The following is a 9,882-nucleotide window of genomic DNA, read 5'->3' as shown; positions in this document are numbered from 1 at the left end:
TTGTGAGCATTGATTGACTGAGCGCTGCGCAACTGGGTGGCATTGGCTGACAACAATGAGATATTAACCAGGCCTTGTGAGTAAACGCCTTTGGAAAACTTAGATACTTCAGTAATCCCAGGTCCAAGATCCACCAAGTCGACAGTCTGTGCAGAAAGAAATATATATATATATATATATATATATATATATATATATATATATATATATATATATATATATATATATATATATATATATATATATATATATATATATATTTATTTTTATTATTAATAATAATAGGGATGATCTACGCACAATTTTAGATATCACATCAAAACTATTTTTATAGTACCAAGTACATGTTTCTCTCATGTATACATTACTGAAAATTGATTCCGGTTTCCATCCCGAAAAAAGGTTTCTTTTTTAGATAGTGAATATCTACTTGTACCTACAACAATGTAGGACACGGAAAGAAACCCGAGAGATAAAAAATATCACAGCTTTTTATTCCAAAAGTCCAGATTATGATTGTCATAATAATGAGAAAGCATCCATAAAATCACAAAAACCACATGTCGTCAATCTAAACCTGAGGAAAAGAAAGGTTGAAAGGACATAGGAACGAAAAAGAACTTAACAAAATACAACAGCAATAAAATTTAAACGGTCAAACACTTACAAGTTTGGAAACAAGGAGACAGAAGAAGAAACAGAGAGAGACAGAGGTATAGAATCATAATAAAAACACAGATAAATGAAAATCCATGTTTTGCAGTCCCAACAAATATCCCCTGTACGATCCATGGCAAACATATTAAATATCTGATCACATTCCGTTTGTTTTGTGAAATTTGTTGTGATTTGTGGTTAAGAATGTTAAAATTAAGAAACAATATTGAAAAAAAAAAATCTTTTACTATTTATCATGAAAACTTTTCCTCTCATCAAAAAATTATGGTACCAATTGTACTAGCTTTAATTCTGTAGCATGAACCTTGTCACAGATTCAACCATTCACGGACAGATTTAATCATTATTTGCATCCTTAACAAAGTGGGGAAATGTTCCATGAAAACACAGCGGAGTCACTGTGATTTATTTTTCAGTTGACCTTCTCCATGGACCCAAGATGCATCAACAGACAAAGTGATGATACTAAGCGATTTAATATCTGAAATGTTTAAATATATCCATAAAATATCAAAAGAAGGTTACTGTGCCCTACTTCAATAGACGTTCTCCGAGGATCCAATGTGTATCAACTTACATTTTTTTTTTAATTCTTAGCCAATTAGTACCTGAAATATTTAATATAGCCATAAAATATCAATAGCAGGACATGGTGGCCTACTTCGCAGGTGGGTTGGAAGCAATAAGATTATCTGACTTGACTAGATCAGTGATACAATATAAAGTCGTAGTAGGCAAGATGACGTCAATTTTAGAACACAAGTTTTTTTTTTTTTTTTAATATTGCTATATAGAGATATAATTTAAATCCTGAAATTGAATAGAAACTTTCAAATACTAACAAAAATAAAATGTTTTTATTTTGTTATGCTTTATCTGTCACTTGAATTAAAATCCCGACCAATGACGTCATAACTGTTCAACGAGTAACTTGAGAATTGATCATGTTATGGAACGAGAATTTGGCTAAGACGGCATGTAAAAAGATACTTAAAGTGGGTTTAGAAGCAAATACCCTGAATATTGTGTGTGATTCATGTAAAGTTAAAGTTTGTTAAACAGGTATGCTGATTTACTTTCATAGATTACTCTTCTATTGAAGACAGTAGTCTATTTACGTATCCCGGTCGGCCTTTCCTCTGTCATTCGTGATAACAATAACGCAAAAGAACAACACTAAGCTGGACACTTCAAAACATAAGATTTGTGCATATCGAAAGCTTGCGTACTATAATACCTGGAAAGTACTTCTAGAATCGTGAGGTACACATGGTTTGAAGAAATACCTCGGGTTATATGTATATAATGCAAATAATCGAATAATTTTTCGTGCGAATATGTGTAATAATTATTTTCCCGACGGGATAGTGGGATTCTAGCATCACTTTTTAGGCATAAGATATGTTTTTCAACTATATTATTAACTCAAAGAAATAATTAAACCCCGGGCTAGTGTTCTGTTAACTTTTTAATTAAGGAATATTTTTCTTTTAACAGCAGTCACGTGATGATGTCGTGGTGGTGCACTTCTTGGCCTCAGACACTCTGTTGTCTTTATGCAATAGTTAATAACAGTTTACGTTTTATCGGCGACTTTGATAAATTATCGAACTTTCTTTAAAAAGTCTAAATTTCCCGAGAAATGATTTGTATGCTTCCTTAACATACCCCCGTTCTCAGTTGACGTTCTCCGGGGGCCTACGATCCAGAAAATGGCAAATTTAATGATTCTAAGCCAATTAGTACCTGAAATATTGAAATATAGCCGTGAAATATTAAAAAAAAATGCCTGCGAAATTAAAAAAGTAGGTCACGTTTTGATAAATATGTTTTAATGTTCAAAGACGCATCCACTTATAAGGTTTATAAGGTTTGATGATTCTAAACCTTACAGCTTCTGTAATAATGACCTTAAATGTTTTGGAAAAGATGAGTCATTAATTTAAAAAAAAGTAGGTCAAGGTGATCTACTTTTCAGTTGAGTAACTCCGAGGACCCATAGGCCTTAAATGTCTAAAATATGCCTCAATCAATTTGAAAATAAATGCCTGCAAAAATTAAAAAGTAGGCCACCGTGACTACTTTCAAGGTATCATGATATGAGGTTCTAAGATGCATCAACTGACAAGATTTTATTATCTTAGTCCTTATAATAAGCAAACGTTTTATCAAAACATAATTTTTGTTCAACGTTAAAGTAACCTTGAGACCACACACACTGCTTCAGGGTGATGCCTTGAATAATCTTAATTCTACAACATATCCTAATCCTTGTATATATGTTTGGTGTTAATCTGTCCATTGGATCCTGAGAAGATTTTTTAGCAACCAGAACTTTTGTTTTGTTTTTTTTTTAAATTATTTCCCGTTGTAAAAGTGTCACATCCCTTGTTTAAGTATAAATGAGAGACCTTGGTTCAAGAATACTCTGTTACAAATTTGACAAAAATCGGTCAAGGGGTTTTTGAAATATAGACCATATTCTAAAACGTTTATGCACACCGCACGCCGCACAAATGGTCATAGCATTTATTTAGCTCTTTGAGCCTTTGGCTCAGAAGAGCTAAAAATAGTTCGAATGCTTATACCTGTTTTTCGTCTGGAGTTTGTACTACTTGCACCTCATTTGTTGCAACTTCCTCTCTGAACTCAGATACAACGAGGTTTACTTTACTCTCTGAAGCCATCCGACCACTCTGATTGACAATTTGATTGTTCCTTTAATACAAAATAACTCTCTGTTAGGAGAGAAAACATTAAAATCGATACATGTAAATCACCATGTATATAAAACCTTTATTTGCTCCGTATCGAAGACATATTTGCTTGAATTTTATTATAGCCTCCGTTTTCTGTTGGAAAATTGTCAAAATAACAAAACAGCTAAAATAAATTAAAAAAAAAAAAAATAGGAATATAGGGTCGGTCTCCGTTTCAATGTATTAATTAACACTAGAAAGATTGCATCGACGATATAATGTCTTTCTAATATGATCCTTAAATAAAAACAAAAATTACATTACTTTACCTTTGCAATGTGCTGTCTCCTCAATTTAATACTAAATGTTACCAGACTTTAGGTTTTTAATTCAGCTCTAGTCTCATAGTCCTTTTTTATGGGAATGAAAAAAAAAAGATGTTATCGCTTATGGTGGTTAAAATTACGTCTTTGCGGTGAATAAGTTGTTCATTTCTGCTGAAGGCATCACTTTTTGTTAGAAAAAATTCTAGAAATACTTACTTCATTGCTCGACCTTGGAATGCATCCGGTGTAATACATGGAAATTGAAAGGTCAATCACTCCGCCTGTATTGTTTGAAATAATTTTCTTAAGGTACACTACACGGAATCTTAACATAAGAATCACTTTTCATATTTGCATACTTTATGCCCCGTAACATTTTTTGTTTTATTATTTACTGCTCAGGAAGAAGCAATACAACCATTGATCTAAAGATTGTTATAAATGTAAGGATTTGCTGGGTACATGTACAAAAGAGAGAATAAACATTGTTCAGATATAAAGTTATGTTCTATAGTGCAAATGAAATCATAATGAGCGATGAACATCGAGTTTTGCAACTAAAATAAATGGCGTTATAGAGTTTTTAAAGTTTCATTTCTATTAATGCATCTACTAATGCTTTAATCTAAACAGTTTAAGAGTCAATTTGTTAGTTATTCATTAACAAAACATGAATTGAGTCCTTGATTTTTTTTTTCTCTACAAATTTCTCAGTTGGGTGTTTGAGATATTAAAAAAAAACTTTATGTTTGTTAATGTATATACTTTGCAGTAATTTCTCACGAAAAAGAGAAAAAGACAGTGAACTTAATTGCGAATTTAAAAGAGATTTTAGGTGTGCAGGATTATTTCAGTTTGCTGTATGACTCTATCTTATACACAAGCTTAAGGAATTCAGCGTATGACAAGCAATGTTGAAGTATAAAATGGTACTATATCCCCTTTCACACTGTGTCAGAATATAACTTTTATTCAGTAAATAAATTAGTGTATTTCACTGTTGAAAATGTAAAAAGAAAGAAATAGTTACTAAACAATCTTGATAGAGACTAAAACTGTCAATTTCTTCCCAAATATGTTGCTAAAATCCATGTAACAATGTTTTTAATCTCACAACTGCTAAGTTACGATATCTTGACTACTAAACAATGACTTCACAGCCTATAACACTGTGTTAAGAAAAGACAAAGGCTAAGTGAAATTCAAAGAAAATATAATAAACATAAAATGCAATGTTTTTTAGTTGGATATGTATTTCAGATTTTTATATTTTCATTTCCTTTAGTAGTTTCGCTGAAAATGGGAAAAAAAAAAAAAAAAAAAAAAAAAAAAAAAATATATATATATATATATATATATATATATATATATATATATATATATATATATATATATATATATATATATATATATATATATATATATATATATATATATATATATGTATCAGCACTGAAACCTAACAAGACCGTACATGCTAAGTGTCGGATCTACTAAGTAGATACAAGGTCACAGATAGAAATTCATATAAAGCATTAAAAATGACGAACGACACGAAGCAATAAAAATTGTCAAATTTTCGGGACGACCTGTCCCTTCCTCGGGACAAAGAAAAACGATAAGAACTCATAAAAACAAAGGAATCAGAGAAACAAAACTAGCACTACTACTAAACTACCAAACACTAAATATTTACAGTGTAACATTTTTAATTTGAAGTTTATAAACAGTTGTGAAGAAAGAAATCCGAGCGCTATGAACTGAGTCCGGCTTATCGGGTGTACTCTCGTGAAGTGCGATTTCCATAATTGACGATTATTATTATTATTAATATTATTATTATATAAATATATATATATATATATATATATATATATATATATATATATATATATATATATATATATATATATATATATATATATATATATATATAACCTTTGACTGGTTGGTGATAGGGCTTTCATATTTCACAAGTGTATTTCTTGTGATAAGATCTTCCCTTGGGCACTATCAATTTTGACCATTTGACCTTGACATTTGACGTTCTTTTCAGAAAACTTTTAACCTTTACCATAACTTTTCAATGTTTGGTGCTAGGACTTTCATAGTTATATTCACTGAGACGAGACTTTTCTTTGTATCTTTTGACTTTGACCTTGGAGTTTGACTTGCATTTGAGAAACTCTTAGCTTAGACATGAGATGTCATATGGGGCATCATTGTTTCACACACATATCTTCGTTTTTCTTTTGTTTTTATTTTGCAACTTCCATTAGTTTAAAAAAAGAATCAATCCTAATTTGAACAAAAAAATTTGCAAGATAGAAAGAAATAATTGTTTTATAGAGCTTTAGTTTATTATTTGTCATATATTTATATATGAGATATATATCATACATCTTTATAGTAATCTTTTCTTTTGAAAAATTGTGCAAAAAAAAATTTCAAGTGTTTGAAGTGTCTGTTGGAATGATCAATATCAAACTTGCTGAGCTTTTGAAGCCCTCTTACCAAATGTGAATTCAATCGTGACACCAATTAATTATTTGACCATCTTCTAACAAAACAATCTGTTATTGTTTAATTAATAGTGAATGTAATAGGATATCAGTAACGAAGTAATTCAAGCCCACTTTTCAGAAGTTTAGGACCTTCCATAATTAGGATCTATTGGCATGTTGAAGACATAACATGTCATTTAAGGAAGCTAAAAGTCATAATTAATGTCGTTTTTTTAAATCTATTTCGTTTTATTATCAAGAAATTGTAGATGTTTGGGATTACTATAGCTACAAAGGATTTTCTTTAACTGTGGGTGTTAAGATATATAAACCAAACGTCATTTGTTTTCAGTTTCTCATGAGACTGGAGTTTACTACAGACATGTATATTATAACATGATTATTATTAATTTATCGAAGGTGATCCTCCAGTAATGATATTTTTCTGTGGATTTCTTAGAAATAATCTTTGAGTGAGAATACCTTTTAAAATGGTGCTTACATTGTACGTATTGTATAAGTATGTATGCAATATTTGTCCCTAAAACACATTGTTAAGCAACGATTTTTTATTTTGAAAACTTTGATTTGTTTTATAAAAAATTGTGAAGTGGCCAAGTTTTTTTCCTAACTATTTGGCCCTAATTATTTAGTTATTGCAGTTTTTAATTATATCTACCTGGAATACCCCGATTTTCTATGGGATTCCGTAGATTTCCCAATGTCCTGGAATTCGACGGATTTCCAGCTATTTCCGCATATTTCTATTCTGGCATTGTTCCGCTCTTTTCCAGGTTAGATTTGAAATTCTGTACCATTCCGAAAAAGTTCCGCCCAAATACTCCCAAGAATTCAACGGAATTCCGTAAACCATTTTTCCATGGAATTCCACGGATTTGTTATGGAAATCCATGGATCTTATGGAAAATCTACATGAGTTAAAGACCAACAAAGTATTATACACATTACAAAGGTTAATATTTAAGGAGAATTGATAGAACGATAAATCTGTTTCTTTGATGTTTCTAACATTGCTACTTGTCGCATATCTTTACAATAGGTGTCATGACTATTTACTATCTGAGAAATGTTTATGGTCTCCTTATAACACAAACAAATCATTTTATTTGTATAAAAAATTTAATTAATGGATGAGTCTGCTATTCTCTTGAGCGGTTGCTGGCATAAATATGTTAAGGGCATAAAGATTTTCTTTTATGTATATTTATTGTCAATCGCATCTTAAGATTGCAAAGGGTGTACCAGAAGAAAATAATTTCAGATCTTCCTGTCATTGACATTCTTTAAATTTCCTAGCATAAAATCGGATACATTCCTATGATAAACAATGTTATCAGGAGGTCGTGAATTTTTCTAAGTAAAAGTGATGCATTCAGCGAAAAATCAAACTCTCAAAGCACCGCAAAAATGTAAGTTGTAACCATGACCAGTGATAAACATCCTGCTTCATTCCTATATAAAGGTTTATGAGAGTATAGCTGAAAAACACAAAGTCTGGTTTAAACTGCAAGAAAGATTGAGAAGACAGCACCTTGCAAAGGTAATGTTAGTAAGGTTTTCCGTCTTCAGCGGGAGACCATCCTCTTCGTATGTTTCTATTCAACTATTCTTATTCATTTCCTATTAATTTCGTGCAAGAGTTTCTCAGAAAGGGCTAGTTATATATATATATATATATATATATATATATATATATATATATATATATATATATATATATATATATATATATATATATATGTATGTATGTATGTATGTATTATTTGTATCTGTAATATGTTTCCATTTAGTTAAATTTTGGTCAGAAATAATAAATGCATATTTGAATTGATTATAACAAAAGTCGTACCAGCATCGATATGTTTGATAATCTTTTGATAAAAGGTCAAAGAATTTTTTATCATTTTAAAGAAGCATTCTGTGAGTATGGCATAAGCAATTCTAGTCCACGAACAGCAGGTAGAATCTGGTTCTCATTAGAAATTTGAAAGTCCATTTTTCATTAGAAAAATCATTGATTCGGATCAAAATGCTTACTTTATTTTAAACTCTTCATAGTATACTAACATACCAAAAATCAGCTTGAATTCTTTAAGCGTTTTGGAAAAAAAAAACGTGAAAAACCCTTAAATATTGAAAGTCCGTTATTCCGTCAAATATCATTGACGCGGAACGAAAGGCACATATGATGATCAATATACAATAACATAACAAATCTTAGCTGAGCTTTAGAAGAAAAAGTGCGGAAATCGAATAGGATAGACAGACAAAAAGACGATGAGAAACCTATAGTCCCCTCAGGTTTCTCTGGTAGGGGACTAATAACTTAAGGTTGTTTATGAATGCACAGAACTTGACATTAATTTGCTTTTATGTAATTTATGACAGACCATATTAAATGATTCTTATTTTTATCCTCATAAGCATTATTAGGAAAATAATTTTATAAAATAGATTTTATATTTTACATACTTCCACTTTTCACAGGATCTTTTAATTTATTTTCAAATCTACTTACATGCATATGCTTTAACTATCATTTACTATCTGCTTTAACTAAATGTCCAAAAAAAATATATATATAAAGATTCAAATTTAAGGTCTCATTAGTATCATAAACAATAATGGTAATTAGTATCCTTAAAAATAAGCTTTAAAGATTTCTTCTTTTCTGAGGAATTCTCAGTTATATAAGTAATAATAATAAATCAATAAATGTCTATTTTCTTAGCTCAGAAAAGTCTTCTCGAACTACTAAGGTTAAATTAATAATATAGATTTAAGATTTCTCTGATAACAAAGATAAAATGATATAAGGTAGCAAATAGCGCTGATAATCATTTGTTCACTTTTTGTACTCTGCCTATGAAATACTTAATTCAAGGACATTGAAATCACGTGCCATTTTTACACAAATGACAGGTTAAATTGAAAAAAAAAAACTTTTACATGAAGAATGTCTTACTAACGTTTATTTTTAAAAGAGCGTTCTTATTTCATAGATTCATATTTATTCTTTTATTTATTTATATTGCAGGAAGACAAAATGGATTTTGGTTCTGTTCAGGATGCCGATAAAAGCCTCCAAAAGATTGTTGACAGCTTGTATAGGGATAACAAATTCAAGTCGAATATGTGTCCTCCTCTTGCTCTCTGCTCCATCCGTCGCAATGATCCAACAGCTAATAAGACGGAATATATTATAAAGGCCCTGGTTTCTCAAGATGGAAAAACCAACTGCACACATCTCCGCGTTGATAGTTACGACGATTTTAATCGGTTTGTGCGAGAGTCAAGAGATAAGGCTGTCATGGAAGCCATCAACCCAGATCAGGTTTAAGACTGGACTTGTTAAATCATGGAGGATATTTTTTTTATCCCTCTAATGTTAAAGTAACAAGTACATTGTGCCTATTTGGAATAAATAAAAGTCTGCCTCAAGTTTTCAACCTTTTTTTATCTTTCATGAGAAATTGAATATATTGAAAATGTAGTAGATGATAAATTGTGGCTTATCCGTTTATGTCATTCTTAAACAAAGAGAAATGATTTTTGAAGTAATATTGTCCTGGTTGAATCAATTATTGTTGCACACGAGGTGAGGTGATTTCTTGTGTTCATTGAAAAGTACAAAACCTTTCTTTTACAATATCG

At 30.4% G+C, this 9,882-nt stretch overlaps 1 long non-coding RNA gene across 1 annotated transcript; it reads left to right on the top strand.

The window, feature by feature from the left end:
- The first annotated feature begins 7,703 nt into the window (after positions 1–7,703).
- Positions 7,704–9,670, top strand: LOC133204080 (uncharacterized). The gene is made up of 2 exons (XR_009723536.1): positions 7,704–7,768; positions 9,266–9,670. It is a non-coding gene; the product is annotated as an uncharacterized LOC133204080 (long non-coding RNA).
- Positions 9,671–9,882: the final 212 nt, after the last annotated feature.

This window comes from Saccostrea echinata, unplaced genomic scaffold, assembly GCF_033153115.1.
Source record: "Saccostrea echinata isolate AGI-Se365-2 ecotype Australia unplaced genomic scaffold, CSIRO_AGI_Sech_v1 ptg000052l, whole genome shotgun sequence".
Taxonomy (NCBI): Eukaryota; Metazoa; Mollusca; class Bivalvia; order Ostreida; family Ostreidae; genus Saccostrea; species Saccostrea echinata.
The sequence above is the reverse complement of the archived record's forward strand: the minus strand, read 5'-3'. Positions and strand labels throughout refer to the sequence as shown.